At 47.7% G+C, this 20,298-nt stretch overlaps 1 long non-coding RNA gene across 1 annotated transcript; it reads left to right on the forward strand.

Moving 5' to 3' along the window:
• The first annotated feature begins 18,780 nt into the window (after positions 1–18,780).
• Positions 18,781–19,290, forward strand: LOC135399556 (uncharacterized). The gene is made up of 3 exons (XR_010424335.1): positions 18,781–18,953; positions 19,008–19,152; positions 19,213–19,290. It is a non-coding gene; the product is annotated as an uncharacterized LOC135399556 (long non-coding RNA).
• Positions 19,291–20,298: the final 1,008 nt, after the last annotated feature.

The raw sequence follows: 20,298 nt of genomic DNA on the forward strand, positions 1-20,298 counted from the left end.
AATAAGCATTTTCTTTTTTGAATGGTCATACGCAGTATACAACAATGGCACATGGAATAAGTCTCCAACTGACAGGAATGTATTTAGTCGTATCATATATATGCTGCACACACGTACAGGCACAATACTGTTCACTAATCGAAACAGAAACCACAACCGCGTACGATCCACCTCAACCCGGGCCGTCACGTCAACACAGAGGCCTAGCCACACCTTTTACCCTGCCCGCAGTCTTGTTTTATGCAAAACGAACGAGACAAATCGTGTAAGAACGCAAGTGAATGTCAAACGCAAATAAATCGCAACGCCCCACCCCCGTCTCAGTCGGTAAGTCGCCACGATTCCGGAGCTAGCAGACGATTCTGGCGGGGAGCGAACGCTGCCGGCAGCCAATGGAAGTGGTCGGCCGCCTGACGTCACCACACGCCAGACTCGGCTTGGGGGAGACTGTCGCCGCGGAGCGCATTCTTGCAAACTAATTTTCTCAAGAAATTCGCGCTTTTCGAAGGAAATATTTTGCGTGACAGTTTATGAAGGTAGTACGTTCATATCAAGCGGCGAAAAAATATATGTTCCAAATAATTTCCGTCTAACTTAATTCTTCCGTGTACCACCATTGTCCAAGTATGCTCAAAACCTGAATCTGTCTTCCAGAACTCTTCACCAGCCAAGTGCCTCACCTTTGTAGACCAAATCTGGGATCGACGTATCGTACTACTTTCCTTATTGAATACAACAAGAAATATTGCTTCATAGCGTCTTTTGTGCACTGAGGTATACTGGACCCCAGTTTACATGTCGAATTTCCCCTACCATAATTACCATTTTGTTTGTTGTTGTTACTGTACCGTTTGCCAGCGATATTTTCAATGCGCAAAAGCATGTGCAGATTCTTTGCGTGAACGCATTTAGCCTGAGTTTCGCGCAGGGAGCATTTCGCGCAGCAGGGGCGTAGCCTGCTTTTCATCTCTGCTGAAATTCCAGCGTGAATCTTAACTGCCGCTTAGTTGCAGTGTTCTTCATAAGTGTTGCTCCATTAGCTCACGGATGAAAAAGAAAGAGTGGAGGTTACTTTGGGAACTCCGGGATGTGCTCACATAGAACATGGTTTGCACATAACAGCAGAAGGTGGAAAGAATTGTGGTATTTTGGGCTCCTCGGTTAAAGCTAACCGTTACTCTAATGTTGGCTCAGCCGTTTTGCAAACCTATAGCCTGATCTTCAGGACATAGGTACACGTATAGCGCGAATTGGCTTCAGGCAGGGGTCGTGCCTTTCCAGTTTGTACTTTCCACATTCATTTCATAATAATTTGCAGACTTATGCACTGGAAAAGAAAATAAATAAAGGACCCTCGGAAGAGAGGAAACGCGCTCAGTCAACTGTGAGTGAATGTAAAGAAAACAAAGTAGATGTTCACCAGGTGAAGCAGTGAGTGGTTTTGGCGGTAGACTATACCAAAATTCAACGCGCGTACACTTTTCCTCGACTCTTATTGTTCTTCCTCTTAGTTTGTTCGCATCGATGATGACACGAGGACAGGGCAGATATACTTCAAAAAAGTACTTCAGTGATTATTATATTGTGCCTCCTGAAAAGTTAAGTCGGTAATTTTAGTTATTTTTGATCATGAGAGTGAGTGCCATTTGATTCATAAAACTTTACGGCTTTACGGCTTTCTTAATGTTTAATGAATTACATGCATATACATGATGCGCACTACCAAAAATATAACGCTAACAACAACTCGAGCGTGTAGGTTGTAGCGGCGTAGTGAACGACACGGAGAGAGACGCCATGCATGATCACTTGTCTGTGTGTATCGTTCCAAGAGCAAAATGGATAGACACAGACTTGTTAAAACAAATCGGACGATGAAATATAAAGTATCAATTCATCATAGCTTTTCTAGTCTTTGTCGTACTTCTCTGAGAAATAATCTCAAATTTACTATGTAATTCATTTACAATTACGAGACCTACAAAAATGCTTCTAATATTTCACTAAACCGAGAAACGGTATCTAAATAGAAATAGTTATTCAGTTACTTTTACCTCGTTTCTTAACACCCCTGCATGGCGAGCTTTTTGTGTTGAGCTCAGGAGACCACATCCCTTCAAATAGCTCCATGAAAATCAAGCAGCTGGATGCGATAGAGTTTATCTCTGGCGAAGGATAAAAAATACTTATGTCAGACGAGCTTTATCAGACCATAATACCGGAAAGGATGTGTATGACGACCTCAATGAATTTGTGCAGGGATGAGAGGACGTGGGGAGAGTTCATCTTCGATACGCCACGTGGTGGCTTCAGGCTCGACTAATCTGACTTGTCTCTGAATCTTGCTCGTGGTAAATTAGGAAACCTTAACCAGAGTTTGAGGCTTCATGAATAGGAATGCACTACTGGATATTGCCTTTTGCTATGATCTATCCCAGGTCGTCAGGAGCTACACCAAAATTCAAGAACCTTCTGCTTCAATACTTATCTTAGGACCACGCTCAGAGGTTACTGTGGAGGATACGCCAAATTTCGCAATCCACACTTGATCTATTCCTGGCGTGTAACACCTTTGACTGAAAATGGGACTGCCAAGTACTTGATGTACTTTCGCTTAATTATCGCTTAACGCTCTTTAAAGGGTCTCTCACCAGAACCTGGTCAATGTCTTTGTTTGTATGGGTAACGAACCTACATGGTGCCTCCAAGTTACAACTGAAACGTTTCCTCTCCGCGAAGCCGCGAACTATTCCAAACAAGTAGCCGAAAAGCGGTTTCGATTTCTGCCCTCAACTCGTGCGATCAGCGCAAAACTCTAGCTATTATGCAGTGGGTTTCCCATGTGTATGACGTCAAACGCCCGCGACGTTTATTGGTGGAAAGTCCACACCAGAAGTTCGGGTGGTTTCCGCAACTTCTGTATTGCTGGGCGCTTTTTCAATATGGACGTGGAAGCGCAGCGGCGTCGACAAGTCAGCTTTTCAGTCAGAGAGGTGGTGGGGGTGGTGAAGATGAAAACTGCTCGCCGTGGTTGGCCACGCTGGAAGCGGGCAGCGTCACGACTAAAACGCAGAAAAAAAAAAGATAAAAATGAAACCTACACTACACTATAAGCGCGATATAAGCCGCGTTTCCTTTAGGAAGGCGACCAGAGCAGCAGTCCGGCGTCGTCGCTCGCCGGGCGAGTTGCCACCAAAGATGATGTCACAGGTAGACATGCTGGGGTCAGTGTTGAGCAGCTGTCTGCGTGCTTCGTTGTAGGTGGGACATTCGAGCAGGATGTGACTTATGGTTTCCGAATTTGAAGAGCATTGTCGACATAGTGGTGTCGGTGTAAGTCCGAACCGATGAAGCCAGCTGTGCGTGAAGGCGGATCCTGTGCGGATTCGGTGAAGGAGAGTGGCTCTGCTGCGGGTGCATGACAATAGAGGAGGGCGGGCGTGGGATATTGCACGTCTGGTGGCTGAACTGGATGTCTGTATAAGGGATCTGGCGGTTTTCCGGCGGCATTCTTGCGGGATAGGAAAGAGCCTTGAGGGTAGAGAGTGAGCTGCCCTGGCAAGTTTATCAGCGTGTTCATTGCCTGGGAGGCCAACATGTGCAGGAATCCGTTGTAGGGTAATGTTTATTCCTTGCTTCTGGGCAAGCTCTAACGCACGTCGGGTGCTCTTCACCAGTACTGAGTGATTGTCAACTTCCGATAACTTATGAAGTGCAGCTGAGGAATCGGTGAGTATGACCACTTGATTAAGCTTATGAAGAGACGAAGCGATGGAGGCGTGTAGGATGGCACATAGTTCAGCAGAACTAGATGAGATGGTGTGGGAGTCAAGTCTTGAAGACCACTGCAGGTTGTTAGAAGGAACAAAGTAGGCGCTAGAGGCAGAGTCTTGAGATATCGAGCCGTCGGTATAGATGAGACTGTGACAGCTGTAGTGATTAGAAATGTGGTCAAGGGCCTTGTGACGTGAGACGACTGCTGGCGCATGCTTTTTTCCTTGAATGCCCCGTATGGTGGTAACTGTGTTAGGGAAGAAATCTCTCCAGGGCGGTGAAGGCGAATTTTCGGAGTCTTGGGGAGGTTGCAGTTTGAAATTTTTTCTGAGGTAGAACTTTCACAGTTTTCCGATGTTCGTGTTGAAGCAGCTTTTGATGTGATTTATGACAGAAGTGGCTGACTGAGTGAGCCGAAGCCTGTCGAGAACTTCATAGAGACATCTCTCGGCGTGAATGCGTACTGGCCATTCTTCTGCTTCTAGAAAGGTTTCCTAGATGTCAGACGCCCGCGGAAGACCCAGAGCGATGCGTAGACCAGTTCGATGTAGTCGTTCCAGGCGCTGCCAGTTGGTGGGAGAGGGATCAATGAAGGAAAGAGTGTAGTTCATGCGGCTTAGTATGAGCGCTTTGTATAGTGAAAGCATAGACCGAGGATGATTGCCCCAAGACTTGCCACAGAGAAGTTTTAGAACATTAAGGAGCGGCTGACAGCTGCGTACCATGTGGTCTACTTGGTGGGTCCATGACAGGTGGGAATCAAAGATGATGCCGAGGTAGCGTGTCTTGTTCACACGTGGAATGGAGATTCCTTGGAGGGAGAGTGCAGGAAAGCTATTTGGGATATGTTTTCCATTGGGGGCGCAGACGAGAGCTACTCATTTTTCCGGTGAGAGACTGAGGCCTTTAGTGGCGAGGGAGCTTGAAATGTGATTTAGTGTAGCTTGAGCAGAAGCTTGAGCTTGCCATGAAAGAGGAGGCAGATGTCGTCTGCATATATTAGATATTCTGCGGTGTAAAGAGTGTCGGGAGCGTTGAGATGAAGGTCGGAGAGTGCAATATTGAAAAGGATGGGGGAGAGAACTCCGCCTTGTGGAACTCCTCGGGTGAGAACACGTGATGAACTTACTTGCCCTTCGATTGCAACAGCTATTGTACGGCTTTCGAGATATCCTTGTATGAAGGCACCGAGCCTGCCTGTGATGCCAGATTGTTGTAGAGGGGTAGTGATGGCTTCATGTTTAACGGTATCAAACGCTTGTTTGACGTCGACGAACGAGACAAGAGAGATACGGTCCTTACAAAGTGCCTGCTGTATTGCTGCGGTGAGTTGGATGAGAGCATCAGTCGCTCCCCGATGTCGGCGGTAGGCGCACATGTGGTCAGGAATCATGTGGCGTTGTTCAAGAGCCCATATCAGCCGTCGTTTTACCATACGCAGGAAGTGAGTGTAATGGGGCGGAAGTTCTGTAATTTTGAGGTTGGTTTACCACGTTTGGGGATGGGAATGACAGTGCCATGTTTCCATGAGTCAGGTAGGTCACCGGAAATCCAGATCGAATTATAGAAATCCAGTAGCTGGCGATGGTTGGATAATTATTGACGTGAGGAATAATATGAATTTATGTGGCTGTGAATAGACCTTGGGTTTTTGCTCGTTGTGAGGCGCTAAAAATGTGTGAGTGTGCGTGCGCGTTTGTGCAGCTGGGTCCCCACTTGACAAGTAAGTTCATTGTGTTTGACTTCAGTGATATTGCCGATATTGCCGTATATTATGCTGACTGTGATTTTTTTTTTGTTTGAAAAATAAGGTTTATCGCATTTTCAATAGAGTAGACTGCGTTACACATGATATATGCTTTCTCCAAGCAGCGTGCTTTATTCTTATCGAATCACTCACGCCTGTATAACAAATTCAGAAAGCAGGTGTGTTCCTCAGGTTGTGTGTTTGCCACACAAGCTTAATTTTTGCGAATATTGTGTTATTCTGTTTAATAATTTTCTGGTGGTAGAAAATCTGTTTCGTCATGCTTGACACTTTGCTATTCGAGCAGAAGTGCGTGTAATTTCTTATTTTTCACTGTCGCTCGTTGTGTCTGTGTTGTGTGTGTGTGCAACTGTGACCCCACTTAACCAGTAAGTACATTGTGTATGCCTTTTCGTGTGACTCGAGTGATAAATTTATGTGGTATTGCATGAAATGTTGGTTTAAAAATAAGGGTTGTTGCACTTGCATAGCAGGTGGCTTCTTATTGTAATTTTCACCCGTAAAAAAAATCAGCGTATATCGTATTATGCTGCGCGAGTAGAAGTGATTTTCCCAATTCGATTTGTGTACCCTTGTCCTGTGCTCTCTTTTCACAGGGACAACGCGACTGTGTATGTAGCATTATGCAATAATAATCTGATAGCAGAAATGAGTGCCTTTTTCCCCGTTTATTAGCATGTGCCTCGGTTTTTTTTTTTTTTTTGCAGTTATAGCTATTCAGGCAAAAGTACGTGTAATTTTTCATGGCTCTTTTCTTCTTTGACTGCTAAAGCAGAAGAAAATCAGTTGGTAAAGCTGAATAGTGTTCTATCACGTTTTTGTTTGTTTGTTTGTTAGATTTTGTTGGGTGCTCGATATATTGATGAAGTAAGCAGTGCTTAATCTTGCAGTTATGGGTATTTGAGCAGAAATGTTGGTGTCTGAGCCTGGAGTAGAGATTCCAATAAAGCACCTCTCCTTGTGCATTCCTGAGCTGCTGTGTGCGCGCGCGTGTGCTTTTTTCCTGGTTTGTGACGTCATCATGGCATGTCGGGGCTTGTTTAGCAGTGTTACAATTTTACCCGCCGCTAGTGTCTTGTTGTTATCTTTTGTTAACTGCGTAGCGATGTGTGGTGACTCTGCGATTATTCCTGAGGTCTTAAGCCTTTTCCCTCATCGTTTAAGTGAATTTGTGTACCCTTGTCCTGTGGTTTCTTTACGCAGGGACAATGCGACTGTATGTAGCATTATGCAATAATTATCTAATAGTAGAAATGGGTGTCTTTGTCACAGTTTATTAGCGTGTGCGTCGTTATTTTATTTTATTTTTTTTCTCTTATAGCTATGCGAGCAAAAGTGCGTGTAATTTTTCGCTGCTCTTTTCTTATTTTCTCTACTTTTATGTAGAAGAAAGCCTCCTGCGTAAAAGCTGAATAGTGTTCTGTCAGTGGAAGTGGGGTTGTTTGTTTGATTTTGTTGGGTGTTCGATATCTTGATAAAGTAAGCAGTGCTTAATCTTGCAGTTATGGGTATTTGAGCAGAAATGTTGGTGTCTGAGCCAGGAGTAGAGATTCCAATAAAGCACCTCTCCTTGTGCATTCCTGAGCTGCTGTGTGTGCTTTTTTCCTGGGTTGTGACGTCATCATGGCATGTTGGGGCTTGTTTAGCAGTGTTACAATCTTACCCGCCGCTAGTATCTTGTTGTTATCTTGTGTTAGCTGCGTAGCGATGTGTGGTGACTCTACGCTTATTCCTGAGGTCTTAAGCCTTTTCCCTCATCGCTTAAGTGAATTTGTGTACCCTTGTCCTGCGCTTTCTTCACTTAGGGGCAATGCAATTGAGTATTTAGCATTATGCAATAATTATCTGATAGCAGTTGATGGTAGTTTGTTAGCATGTGTTTAATTTTTGAGGTCATAGCTATTTTGCTATTTGAGCAGAAATGCTGGTATCTGAGGGTTTAACGCTGAGGGTAGAAATTCCTGTCTGAGATGATTCTGCATTTCACTGCAATTTGTTTCTTTTAAGTAATATTATTGAAATTCCACAGCCACTGTGAACAAAAAGGGATGGTTGTGTGCCTGCTCACGAAAGCAACTTGCATATCGGAATGACATGTGATGAGAGCGAACTTTGCGCTCAGGTACGGCAATGATGTAGGCGGACGTAGCATTACGTGAAGCCAAGGGCAAGCTGCGACCTTGAACATGCAGAGCAGGTTATTTTTAGGCTATGACGACTCGCCGCACCCGTGCATGTTGGGGCATGCAGCGAGGTCGCCGCTATATAAATGGGGAGGATGTGTAAAGAGGCAACAGTCTTCGCGTCACTTCGGGAGTGTGCGGAGCTCGCTTCAAGAGTGAGTATTTTTCATCCACGCTTTGTGGTGCACGTTTTCTTAGTGTTTCTTCTTTTTTTCAGTGCCTAGATGCGTGTTCTGCTTTTTTGATCCTCATGATATCGGGGATGATGAGCCATTGGAAGAGAATTCACCATCTTCTCCAGACATTTCACCTGCCACATTGCATGCTCACGTCGAGCAATCACATCCCTATGTGGACATTTCTTAACTGCCTTTCTTTCAAACTGATAGCGCATTTCGAGGTATCGTCAAAGCGTTTGTGCTATTGGCATCTGTTCACGATCAGGGAGTAGAGGACTTGCGACAATATTTAATGAACCACCTGCACAATATAATTGCTATTTTGCGAGCGCAAAGAATACCCTTTAGGTTTTGCATTTGTTCTGACGTTCTAATGATGAAAGAAAATCGAGGGGATGTAACCGCGCACATAGCTCATTTTATGGCGCTTGCTCGCGAAGTCCACAGCGACGGAGCTATCGCAAATACTTTGATGGATGTGATTCAGGAGTCCACCGGGCGCATTGAAAATTACCAGCGCGAGGGTAGTGGGTTTGTATCCACTGACGTCCAAAAAGTTCAAATGTGTATTTCTGCTGTGAAAACTAAAAAATTCGGGTGCAATGGGGTACTTCCCACGAATCTGGCTAAACGCAGGAACGTGTTAACGAATATCCATTTACCAGCACGCAAGGAGGGCGAATGTTTTAAATACAATACCCTCACTCTCCTGCACCCACAGGAAAGGAATTCGTGGAAAAAATGTGAAAATTATGCAGTAGATTACTGGTGGCCAAGCCACTTCCCCGTTTCATTTTCTGATCTGGACGAATTCGAAGACAAAAACAAGATATCCGTTTACGTGCACGAGTACGTCGATCAGGGAGTGCACGTGTCGCGACCCCCAAGACTCGAGTGTGAAAAGAAAATTCACTTATTGGCTATAGATGAACATTTTTTTGGAATCAAGTCCCTCGAACGATTACTGATGAGGGACAATAGGTGTTTCGTATGCGAACGTTGCACGCGCTCTTTTAACGTGGAAAAGAGCATGGCGAAACATCGTCGCCTGTGCGCGGACGTGAACGAAATCTTATTGGAATTTTGCGAACCTGGCAAAAATTTTGTAGAATTTAATAAAATACAGTACAAGCAGCAGTACAACTACGTCGTCGCGTTGGACACGGAGAGCGTACTCGCGCCCAGTGGTGTTGGCATGCAGCGTCACGTCACCTCTAGCTTCTGTGCCGTGCTCCTGCGCACCCACGACTCGAAGGTGATGCGCGTCAGGACGCACCACGGTGAAGATTCCGCGCGGCAGTGCGTGAAGGCTTTGATGGAAATGCGGGACGAGATGGTTGCCCTGAATGCCTGCCCCGCCACAATGGTGCTGAATGATGAGCAACGCGGGCCGAGCACAGAGCTGCCACCCATTGCGCGTACTGTAAACGGGAGTTCACGCGAGATCTACCTCGTGTCCGTCATCACGACCATTCCAAGCGATGTACTACCGGGGACACAAATTACATTGCGACGCTGTGCAGCCCCTGTAACGTGGCGTGCACGACGAGAGAAAAATTACCGATCATGGTGCACAATCTGGCCTACGATTTGGCCGGACTGCTGCGGGAATTTCACCTTCTCGGGTGGAAGCGAGCTCCCTTCATCGTTGCCAGTTCCATGGAAAAAATTGGATCGTTCGAAATTAGCACCTTCCTATTCAGAGATACCATGCAGTACCTAAATTCGTCGCTGGGAGAGCTCGTGGAAACCGTCAAATCCATGGGGGGCGCAGAGGCGTTCCAGTGCCTGAAGCAGGTATTTGGAAACGACTACGAAATTCTGCTTCGTAAAGGTGTATTCCCATACAGCCACATTAATTCTTTTGCGGTGTACGACGAATTGGCTCTGCCGGCAAAATCTGCCTTCCGAAATGATCTCACTGGGGAGGATATAAGCGAGGAAGACTACCAGTATGCGTTGCAAGTATTTGAATATTTTGGATGCTCGAATCTGAGGGATTATAATGCACTGTACCTGAAAACAGATGCCCTATTACATGCTGATGTAATGCAGCACTTTCGACGACTGTGCTACGACGCGCGTGGATTGGAATTGCTTCATTGTGTTTCTCTGGCATCCTATTCGTGGCAATGTGCTCTAAATTACACGCAGGCAAAATTGGAGTTAATCATCGACGAGGACATGTACAGAACCATCGAGTCGGGTGTTAGGGGCGGGCTCTGTCAGGCGAGCAGGCGTCATTTGCGGGCTAACAACCCTCTATGTAGTGGCTATGATCCCGAAAAAGAGGAGGTGTACATATCATACATAGATTGCAACAATCTTTACGGATTCAGTATGGTAAAGCACCTCCCCGTCGGCGATTTCGAGTGGGTCGAGGATTTTAGCTCCGTGGATTTTATGCGTCACCCCACTGATTCGGAGGTGGGGTACGTGTATGTGTGCGACTTGGAGTATCCAAAATCTATCCATGCTCTAACGCGGTACTTCCCACTGGCTCCCGAGAAGGCTGTGGTCCCGGAGGAATGGCTCTCGCCATTCCAGCGAGGTCTTCTCGAAGAATTAATGTATCAGCCAGCTAACAGCAAAAAGCTGTTGCTGATGTGCAAGGACAAGGTCGAGTGCGTCGTTCATTACGCACTGCTCGCACTCTACTGTAGATTGGGCATGAGGGTGACAAAAATTCACCGAATCCTAAAATTTCGTCAGGCACCATTCCTGCGTCACTACATTGAGGACAATGTTGCCAGGCGCGTTGCCTCAGGCACGACGTTCGAAAAAAATTTCTATAAAATCTCAAATAATGCGGTCTTCGGAAGAACGCTTTTAAATAAATTTAACATGAGAGATATTCGAGTAGCCTTCGATGAGGAGACGGCGAGTCGCCTCGGGAGTCGGGCACAATGCGTGCGAATGGAAATTTTGTCCCCTGATTGTGTCATGTACGAAATGCGCAAAAGAAAAGTGCGATGTGATTTCCCCTTGCAGATTGGCTTCACGATTTTAGAACTGAGTAAATTAACGATGTACTCGTTCTACTACGAAACTCTGCTGAGCAAGCTCACTTGTCCGGTGATTACCTGCTACTTTGACACGGATTCTCTGATCCTCGGCCTATTCTGCAAGGATTACGAAGATCAGTTACGTGTGATCGCCGACGACCATTTAGACGTGTCTTCCTTCGATCGGCGTCATCCACTGTACAGCGAGAGGAATCGTGGTAGGCTTGGTGCATTCAAAAGTGAAACCGGTAGCATACCCATAGAGGAAGTAATATGCTTGAAAGCCAAAATGTACTCCGTCAAACTAGCTGGGGGAAAACAAATTGCAAGAGCTAAAGGGGTCAAAAAGAACATTGTGCGCAAACACCTCCTCCATGATACGTACCACGATACCCTATTCAAGCACACTAGCGTATCGCACGAACAGGTGTCAATAGTGGGAAAGAAACAGTACATGTACACCATCAGAAATGTGAAAAGAAGTCTGATGGCGTACGACGACAAACGATACCTCTACAATGACATCGACTCCTACCCATACGGAAGCTGCGAATATGGTAAGCTTGAGTGTATGACGGAGATAGCGTGATTTAACTGGGCATTCTTTCTCTCCTCAGATAATGCAGAGGATGAGAAGGAGTAGCGTCAGTTGGACCAGTGGAAGGATATGGTAGCTCGTTCTCTTCTCGCTCGTCTCATGCACGCTGGCGCTGGACACCTGCAACTGAAGACGCATGAAGCTCGAGAAGGATAAGCACACCTACCCGCTTGAATGCCCTGGTGTTATCTTCACTATCACAGATTGATATGTGGTACCTATGCGGTCCAACATTAAGCTGGACAAGAACGCTACTGGATCGCTACGCACGTGCCTTCAACCACTGGACGTAAGCGTCCAGTGCGCGTGGAATGTGTCAACTCACGGAGGATGAAACTTTTCTTAGCCGCTGTCCCAGAGACACCTACATGATTCGTCACTTCCGAGGAACCATGCCCAGCATCAAAGGAATCAATCTCTCCAAGACAGCCATGATGTACTCAATAAACGTTGCAATGTATTCCTTTTGTTTGTCTAAGATAGAGCTGTAGCGGGGTCACTGGGTTGGCCGATCAGAGTAGTAAGTACTGACCACGTTTATCCGGAAACGCACATCTTCGTCTGGACGCCATTAATTAGCAATTAGAGCTAACTGGGACCCCCCACATTAATCAGCACCCTCCAGGGAGCCATCACACTAATTGGGGAATGTCTATCTCGCGTCCAGACCAGTTGTGCGTTTCCGGATAATCGTGGTCATAAAAAATAAAAAAAATAGGCAGAAAATAAAATAAAAAGAAAGAAATAGAGTGGAGAGAAACAATTTATTCGAAAATCAACGATGCCGCGGCGAAGCCGCTCCGCAACACCCCAGTGACCAGCGTCCGCCATGTTGGTAGTTTGCACCCAGCAGTTGCAGAGATCGACGACAGGTGGCCACTTAGTTGCAAGGCATCACACCAGATGGCGCCACCATCATAGCTCTAGACGAGAAAGACAGAGAACAAGATACTCGCGGCAGGTAAAAATGACAGCACTGCTAAACAAGTCTAGGCATGCGAGAGAAAAGGTCTAACCGCTACTGCTAAAACAGCACGGAGAAAACAGTACACATCGGGGAAAAAGGCTTACGGGGATGATCGCTTACGCCTAACCACAACACTACGCAGCTAACACAAGGCGGGAACCACTGGGCACACACATCGCTAAACATGCGTCAACAGGCTTGCTCACCGCAAAACAAGTCTAAACATGCGAGAAAAGGCTTAACACGAGCGCGGTTACCACTAAACACGGCAAACATACGAGAAAAGGAGTGTGTCAAATCACTCACCTTTTCCCCCGCGGCAACTTCCAGGCAGAAACTGAGCGAGCGCGGAGAACACACGTCTGCTCTCTACGAGAGCCAGCCAGAAACTGAGCGAGCGCGCGGAGCGCGCGTCCGTCTTCCGCAACAGCCCGAGAGAAACTGAGTGAGGCGACGCGCAGCGGCAGCTATGGATGCGCGCGCGCCCTCTGCTCCGTGCATGCGCGCGCGCGCGCGCTCCTAGCGCCCTCTGCGCCGGCCGCGGGTGTTTTCGGTTTCGGCTCTCTGCTGCGCGCGCGGTCCTAGCGGCGACGGATGGCTTCTGAGTTTCAGTTTCGGTTCTTTGCGCGCGCGCGCGCGTTTATCTCTATAAAGGCAGCGCGCACCGCGCTCGCGTCATCACCACGTGAAGATGTTCCACTGCCACTCTTTACAAAATTGTTCCCGCACCCACGCTTCTTGGGAAGAAGTGGAGAAGGAATGTTTCAACGGCGAAAGTCCCCGCAACGAGCTCGTCATCACTGCTTTTCGCTACGTGATAGACATGGTAGGCTTTGGCAATATAGGAGAGATCTCGCCGGGGCCGCTGCAGGAGATGGTGCGTCGGATCTACGCCCGTTACAAGAACATCTGCATAACGGTTCCTGACGGACCCCTGGGACTAATGAGCGAATTTGTGAGCTTGTCCAACGCAGAATTCAACTACATCGCTGCAGACATCGTGGACCTTCTCGCTCGTGCCATCGCTCATATTAAGCACGCCCTGCGGAAGCAGCGACATTTGCAAGCAGTCTACATCGTCAACCTTGTCATTGATTTATTGAAATACCGATTGGTTATTGGCATGCAACGCATTAAACAGTCCGAATAACTTTGACGAGACTCTGCGTGTTCTTTCACTGAAACATGTTTATTGAATACAAACAAAAGAGTTGGTCAATAGATACCTGCACCCTCCCTCCCTTGTCTGATCATCTCGTAATGCTGCGTTCGTGAGATCAGACGTGGCAGAAAAGGGGAATCTTCATCGCAGCGCCGTCATTGCGTGGGTCACTGCGCCAGCACGATGACGCAATGGTAATTCTTTTCGTACACCCATTCCGCTACCACACTGCCACGATGTCCCGTGCTTCTCCTGTCTGCGAGAGAGAGAGAGAGAGAAGCATGTCTCCGACTAGAACTTTTATTCTCGATTACATGCGCGTGCAGCTCTTTGTTCCACGGTTACTCGATGCCTGACGTCGACGGTCTCGGGCTCTCTTCCGGGTTTTCCGGTGCTGCACAAAGAGGGAGTACTATCGTAATGCGATACGCGTCAAAACACTAGGAAAGCTTACCGTATTCGCAGCTCCCATAAGGGAAGGAGTGTACGGCATCCACGAGATAGCGTTTGTCGTCGTAGGGGACCAAGCTCTTCTTGAGTCTCGAAATGGTGTACATCGTTTGCTTTATACTCTGGATGGTGCACTGCTTCTGAGAGACCGCCTTTTCATTGAATAGAGAATCTCGGTACACTTCGTGCAATAAATGTTTCCTCACCACGTCTTTCTTAACTCCTTTGGCTCTCGCGATCTGTTTGTGTGTCCCAGCCAAGAGAATGCTGTACATTTTCGCTCGGATGGCTACGACTTCCTGAATAACTCTGCCCCCCGTCTCGTCTTTGAAGTACCCCATCTCGTTCGCGTGCTCGTCGTTGAAAAGTGGGTGGTCTGGCGGATAGGAAGACAGATCTAACTCACTCTCAATCTTCATCAGCTGCTCTTCCAGGCTTTCACACGTGAGAGAAAAAATTACGCTGTCTGTGTCGCTATAGATCAATTGCACTGGACATGTCAAGCGAGAAAAGAGCGACTCGTAGATGAAGCTGTACATTCGGACTTTGGATATTTCAAGAATGGCAAAGCCCACGTAAAGGGGGTGCGTGCATTTGATGCGGCGTTGTTTCATCTCGTACAAGATGCACCTATCACTCAGAATGTGAAAATGCTGACTGTCGACGGAGCTAGCTTTTAGGAGCGCGCTTTCTTTGTCGTAGGCTAGGGCATACTTTTTCATCCGTCTCACATTTTGTATCGACTTACCGAACGTGCTGTTCGACATGGTTTTGTACAGAAGTCGCTCGAATTTCGTGCTCGCGGCATTCCTCAACGCGACGTTTCTCTGCACGAAGGTTTGCAAAAAGTTGTCTTGGCGGAACGAGAGGATGCTGTGAACACGTTTTATTTTCATGCCCAACCTCACGTACAGAGCGAGCAGTGCATAATGAACGACGTAGCGTTCTTTGTCGTAGCACGTCAGCAAGAGTTTCGTTGTGGAAGGGGCGTTCAGCGCCCACGCATCTTTCAGGTGACATTGGTAGGGGGAGAGTTCGTTCTCGTCCACGCACCTGTGTTCGGGTGCCAGGGGAAAATCCCTTTTGAGCGCGTGCAGTTCTTCGGGATATAACAAGTCTACCACGTACACGTAACCCACTTCCGAATCGTGAGGAATGTTGAGAAAATCGATCTCGCTCCACCTCGAAGGATCCACCCACTCAAAACCACCTGTCGGGAGATGGAAAGTCATCGCGTATGGGTACAAACTGTTCACGTCGAGGTACAGGATAAAAGTCTTTTCTTGCTGGGGATCGTAATCGTCACACCCCTCGTGATTAGCCCGACAGTACCTGTGGAAGCTGTTACAAATGCCTCCCCTGATTCCCTTCTCGATCGTTTCGTACATCTCGCGATCGCTCATGAGCTCGAGTTTGACTTTGGTGAGCTTCAGAGCGCTGCTCCACGCGTAACTGGCGAGGGACACTGTGCGTAGGATATCTAACCTATCCGTCTCTAGCGCAATCTTCCTGAAATACAGTACAACGTCGCAGAGCTGACAGGCGTCGAGCGTGACGTAGAGACGCGTGTAACCGTCTAGGTTCTTACATTCGAACAATTCGAAAATCTCGAGGGCGTACTGATAGTCCTCGTCCGTGATCTCTTGGTCGTTCAGGTCGCTTTTGAAAGCTTCCTTTGGCGGTAGTGTGGGCAAACTGTACGCTTCGAAACTGTCGACGAAGGTGTACGGATAAATGCCCTTCCGTAGGAGGCGTCGGAAACGGTCACCAAACATTTGACGGGTACAATGAAACGCGCTCTCGCCTCCGCTGGCGAGCAGAGTTTCCACCAGGTTCGACAAGGAGAGGACTGCGTGGTATCGCGGAAATGGAGATCGCCAATGTTGAACCCTCTTATCTTTTCCGAGCTCGAAGCTAAGATCCACGGCTCGCCCAGATTTAGAACGTGCATGTGGCGGAGAAGGGAGCTCAAATCGTATTGCAGGTTGTGCACGCACACGACTAGTTCTTTGGTGTTACGACACGTAAGGTTACACGTATCACACAGCGTCGCGACAAAATTCGAAGAACCGGGCTCTACGAAGCGGGTGTGGTCGTGATGCGATACCTTCCGCGTATGTCGGTTAAATTCGATTCCACAAAATTCGCAGTGTGTAGCGCTCGCGTGCCGAAAGTGGTCTTCCATACTCATGACCAACGGCGCGGGACAACTGTTCAACCTATCGATTTGATCGCTAAATCGCTTGAGCGAGAGCAAGCATTTCTCTGCCGCGTTGGGTCCCAAATAGCCATCTACGTCCATTATTTTCCCATCACAACTTCTCACTAGCACAATGCTATACGAGCTCATCCTGTGCACACTCGAGGCGTCCTTCACGAGCGCGTCCTTTTCCAAAACGCTCTCCGTGTCCAACACCGCGAAATAGGGATAGGGATGCATGTACTGTATCTTGTTGAAGGAGACACACTCCCCCGCTTTTGGCATTTCGAGAATCACTTCGTTTACGTCTCGACACAGACGTTCGTGTTGCTGCAATGCCTCTCTCGTTCCGTAACCGGACGTGCATTTCTCGCAATAAAAGTAGTCACTTCGTCCCATGAAAGTGCTAAATTTTCGGATCCCATAGAAATGCTCCCTAACCTCGAGCAGGTGGACTTTATCCTTATAGAGCGTGCAGGGAACCCGTCCGGTAGATATCGAACTCGTCTGCTCGTCGAACACGTAGATGTAGACGGAGATTTTGTTTTTTCTCTCCCACAGGGAAATGTCTTCGTAAGTGACTGGGAAGCAGGGCGGCCAGTACGTTACGCGCGTCTCCGGATGGGAAGGATTCATGTACTTGTGGTATCCTACATGCAGGTTTGGTTTGCTCCTCAAAGGATGTAAGAGTGCCAGCACGCCATACTTGAAACACTCGTCTTCGTGATTCGGCGGAAGTTTGACGTTTGTGAGAGTCTTTGTTTTTCTCTTTAGCAGCTCGGGAAGCTCGATCGTGCATCCAATCCGCTTCGGTTTTAAGCGCGTTAGTTTTAAGTCGACACATTGGACGTCGTTCGAGGTGAAACCAGACCCTTCTCTTGCATAGTTTTCAACGCGTTGCGAGGACTCTGCGATGGCAGCATTTATCGCGCCTTCGATTTCTTGGCGGTTATGAACGACTCTCATGTGAAGGTTCACGTGAAGGAGATGCGAAGTCAACCCGTCGGCTCCGTCCTTAACCATGAGCGCCTTCGAGCACAGACAAAATTTGAAAGGCATGGGATAAGCTTCGAGGACGCGCGTGATTACTGGAGCTATGCTCGGTAGATAGAGTCGCAAATCGTCGACGTCGTCGTCGTGCGGGGAACAGAGAAGCGTGTACCTAGTAACCGTTCCGTCAAATGCCTCATCTGTGACAAAAAAAGGAAGGAATCGTCTCTCCGTGACGGAGGGATGATTCTCTATGACGTGTTCTCTCAATTCAACGATTCTACGACCCTGGACAGGCTCAGCTTCGTTTCGAAATTCTGGGCTTGCATCTGGTGATTCATCTCGAACCCTACCAGACAGAGGAATGAAATCTGCATACGACTGATCTCCTTCCCACATGAGCAATTCGTCTGCATTGTCATGTCCATCTAGGGGTTCGTCGTCGTCCGTTTCAGGTATTACGAAAGGCGGACTACTGTCTCTGTCGTCGTCGTCATCTGAAAGGACGACTGGGCTATTACCGAGATTCTCTATTCTAGCTTCGTGCTCTCTTTCTACGGCCACGAGCATGGCATCGATGGGGTCGTACTGACATACGAGACAGCGCGGCACTGCGGTCAAACAAAATCAGTACGAGATTCCCCCTCACGAAACAATGCTCACTTTTCCCTTCAGTTGAGGAACGCTTGAGATTGATGATGAGAGAGGATGGGATGAGTTCCTGTGTTCAGTGTCATGCGGTGACAGCGGCTATCGGTTCCTGAAAAACAATGTCATACGTAGAATACACTCTCACAGCAGAGACGGTCAACTTACATTTTGCTCCACGAAACGCCTCGTGTCGTGGATGGATGCCCCTCGTGGGCTTCCTGTCAATCGTCGTAGAACCAGCGCACCTTTTATAGTTGCTACACCGCTCTCCTCCTCCTCGCATTGCGACGGTGTCGTCTGTACTTTGACCACCCCGCCTTCCGTCTTTCGCGCCTTTTTGCGATGTCGCATATGACAATGATAATACCATCGACGTTGAATAAAACATTACACTAATTTCTAGCTAACACTCTGGGATGACTTGTACATGACGACAAGAAGACCCAGAGTGGGATTCGAACCCAGGATCCTTCTACACTGGGCGCGACACACTAACCACCAGTCTAATTCGTACTGCGTGACGTTTTTCGTATTGCGGGGTTCGTGTCTACACACGTCACAACATGTTCAAACACGTCCAAACATGTTCAGGCATGTTCAGTGACGTCACAACATGTTCAAACACGTCCAAACATGTTCAGACACGTTCAATGACGTCATAAAGAGGAAGAGAGAGGAACGAGTGTGTCCAGGGGCGACTTCGACGGTTCGCCGCCCGTGTCCGAACATGTTCAAACACGTCTTAACATGTTCAAACACGTTCAATGACGTCATAGAGAGTGAGAGGCAAAGCTTTACTATAAATGTCGAAGCGAATGGTCGATCGTCATTCCATCATGATCAGCTTGGTAGATCCTCGTAAGTAATACCCATGACGTCATCATCGCCGAAATGTTTGAAGAGTTTCGTTTCCAGTGTACAACACTTTTGCTGCGCGTGAAGTCGGTTTTTTCCCGCCTCACATATTTCGGGAGATTGGCAGCGCCCGCTTCTTCTGCACCAATTGGGGTGGATTGTGGTCCAAAGGTACGCTTCCTCGTTATTTTTTAATACGTTCTATAATCGTTCACATTTTTTCAGAGCAAAAGCATTGGACGGACCGATTGATTCGCCCGTTTCTCGGCTGTCGGACGGTACCGTTCGACGTACGTTGCGAAGGACTACGACTATTGAAGGAAGATGGAGAAGATGGACCATCAGTGTCACTCTGTGACTGAAGAAGATTGTACGTGTGTGTGTGTTTGAGTTAAAAAAAAACGGGTTTCTCACACTCCTTTCGTTGCAGATTACGAATGGCTACTGACGGGAGATCTACCCCTGGTCCTAACCTTCAAGCCTCCTCCAAAGACATTCTTTTTGCGAATCGGCGATCAACTGACTACCTGTCGTTGCGGTGGACTCTGGTCGAGAAACCCCAGCCATTGGTTAGACTCGAGCCTTCGTCCGTATTTGGGCTGTCTTCCCGGCTACGAAACCAAAGCTGGAGCCTAATTCATGTGTAACGAGAAATAAAAAAAAGGTTGTCTACTCTCATTCCGTCTCAGTCATGATGACGCCCGAGCAGAGGTTTGCCACCTTTGTGCAAACGCGAATGTATCGGGACTTGCTGCGATTACGCGATTATATTCACGGCGATAGCTGCGAGGGAGACTTTCGCTCGATTCTCAAGACGATACCCTTACGTCTGTTCACCGTCAGTGGGAAGATTGCAAAGAAAATGAAGCGTTTCGTAGATTACAAGCTCGAGCTGTTGGAAAAGTATAGACGAGGAGAGACAGTCGACCCGTGTCTCATCAACGCGGGTTTCAACCGACCTATCGTCCGTCGCTACTGGCTTCTCCACACATCCCTCGACGTCACGGTGCAGACCGGCGACGACGAGCGTCGGGTCAGCACGTTGGAAGATCGTCTCGCAAGGGTCTTGTGTATGTCGTGAATAAATAGACTATTTTTTACGAAACGAGTTCGCTCACGAGGAGACGTTTTATTGTTTCGTCATTCTCTTCGAGGTTACAGGAAAACATGGATACACAACTTTTCAAGCTGTAGCGTTTCGACATGCGCGTGGCTACGTAGATACAAAAAAGCCCGCAGTAAGGCGAAAAGGGTGATTGAATACACTTGTCGTTATACTCGTCCACTACAGGTAAAGTCTTTCGAAGGTTTGCTTCGATGGGGGGAAGTCCGTAGCTGTCGAAAAACACGGCAGACACGTCGTAGTTTTTCAGGTAGAGCACCCAGTGCTGCCCGCGCCTTCTTCGCTCTTCCGTATTGATCATTAAATAGCCGGGTTTGCGTAAAACGAAGGCTTCGTCGGAAGCGCAAATGCCTCTCAGCATGGAGGAAGCGAGGGGGTTCAGGGACACGAGTG

The sequence above is a fragment of the Ornithodoros turicata genome, chromosome 7 (genome assembly GCF_037126465.1).
Source record: "Ornithodoros turicata isolate Travis chromosome 7, ASM3712646v1, whole genome shotgun sequence".
NCBI lineage: Eukaryota > Metazoa > Arthropoda > Arachnida > Ixodida > Argasidae > Ornithodoros > Ornithodoros turicata.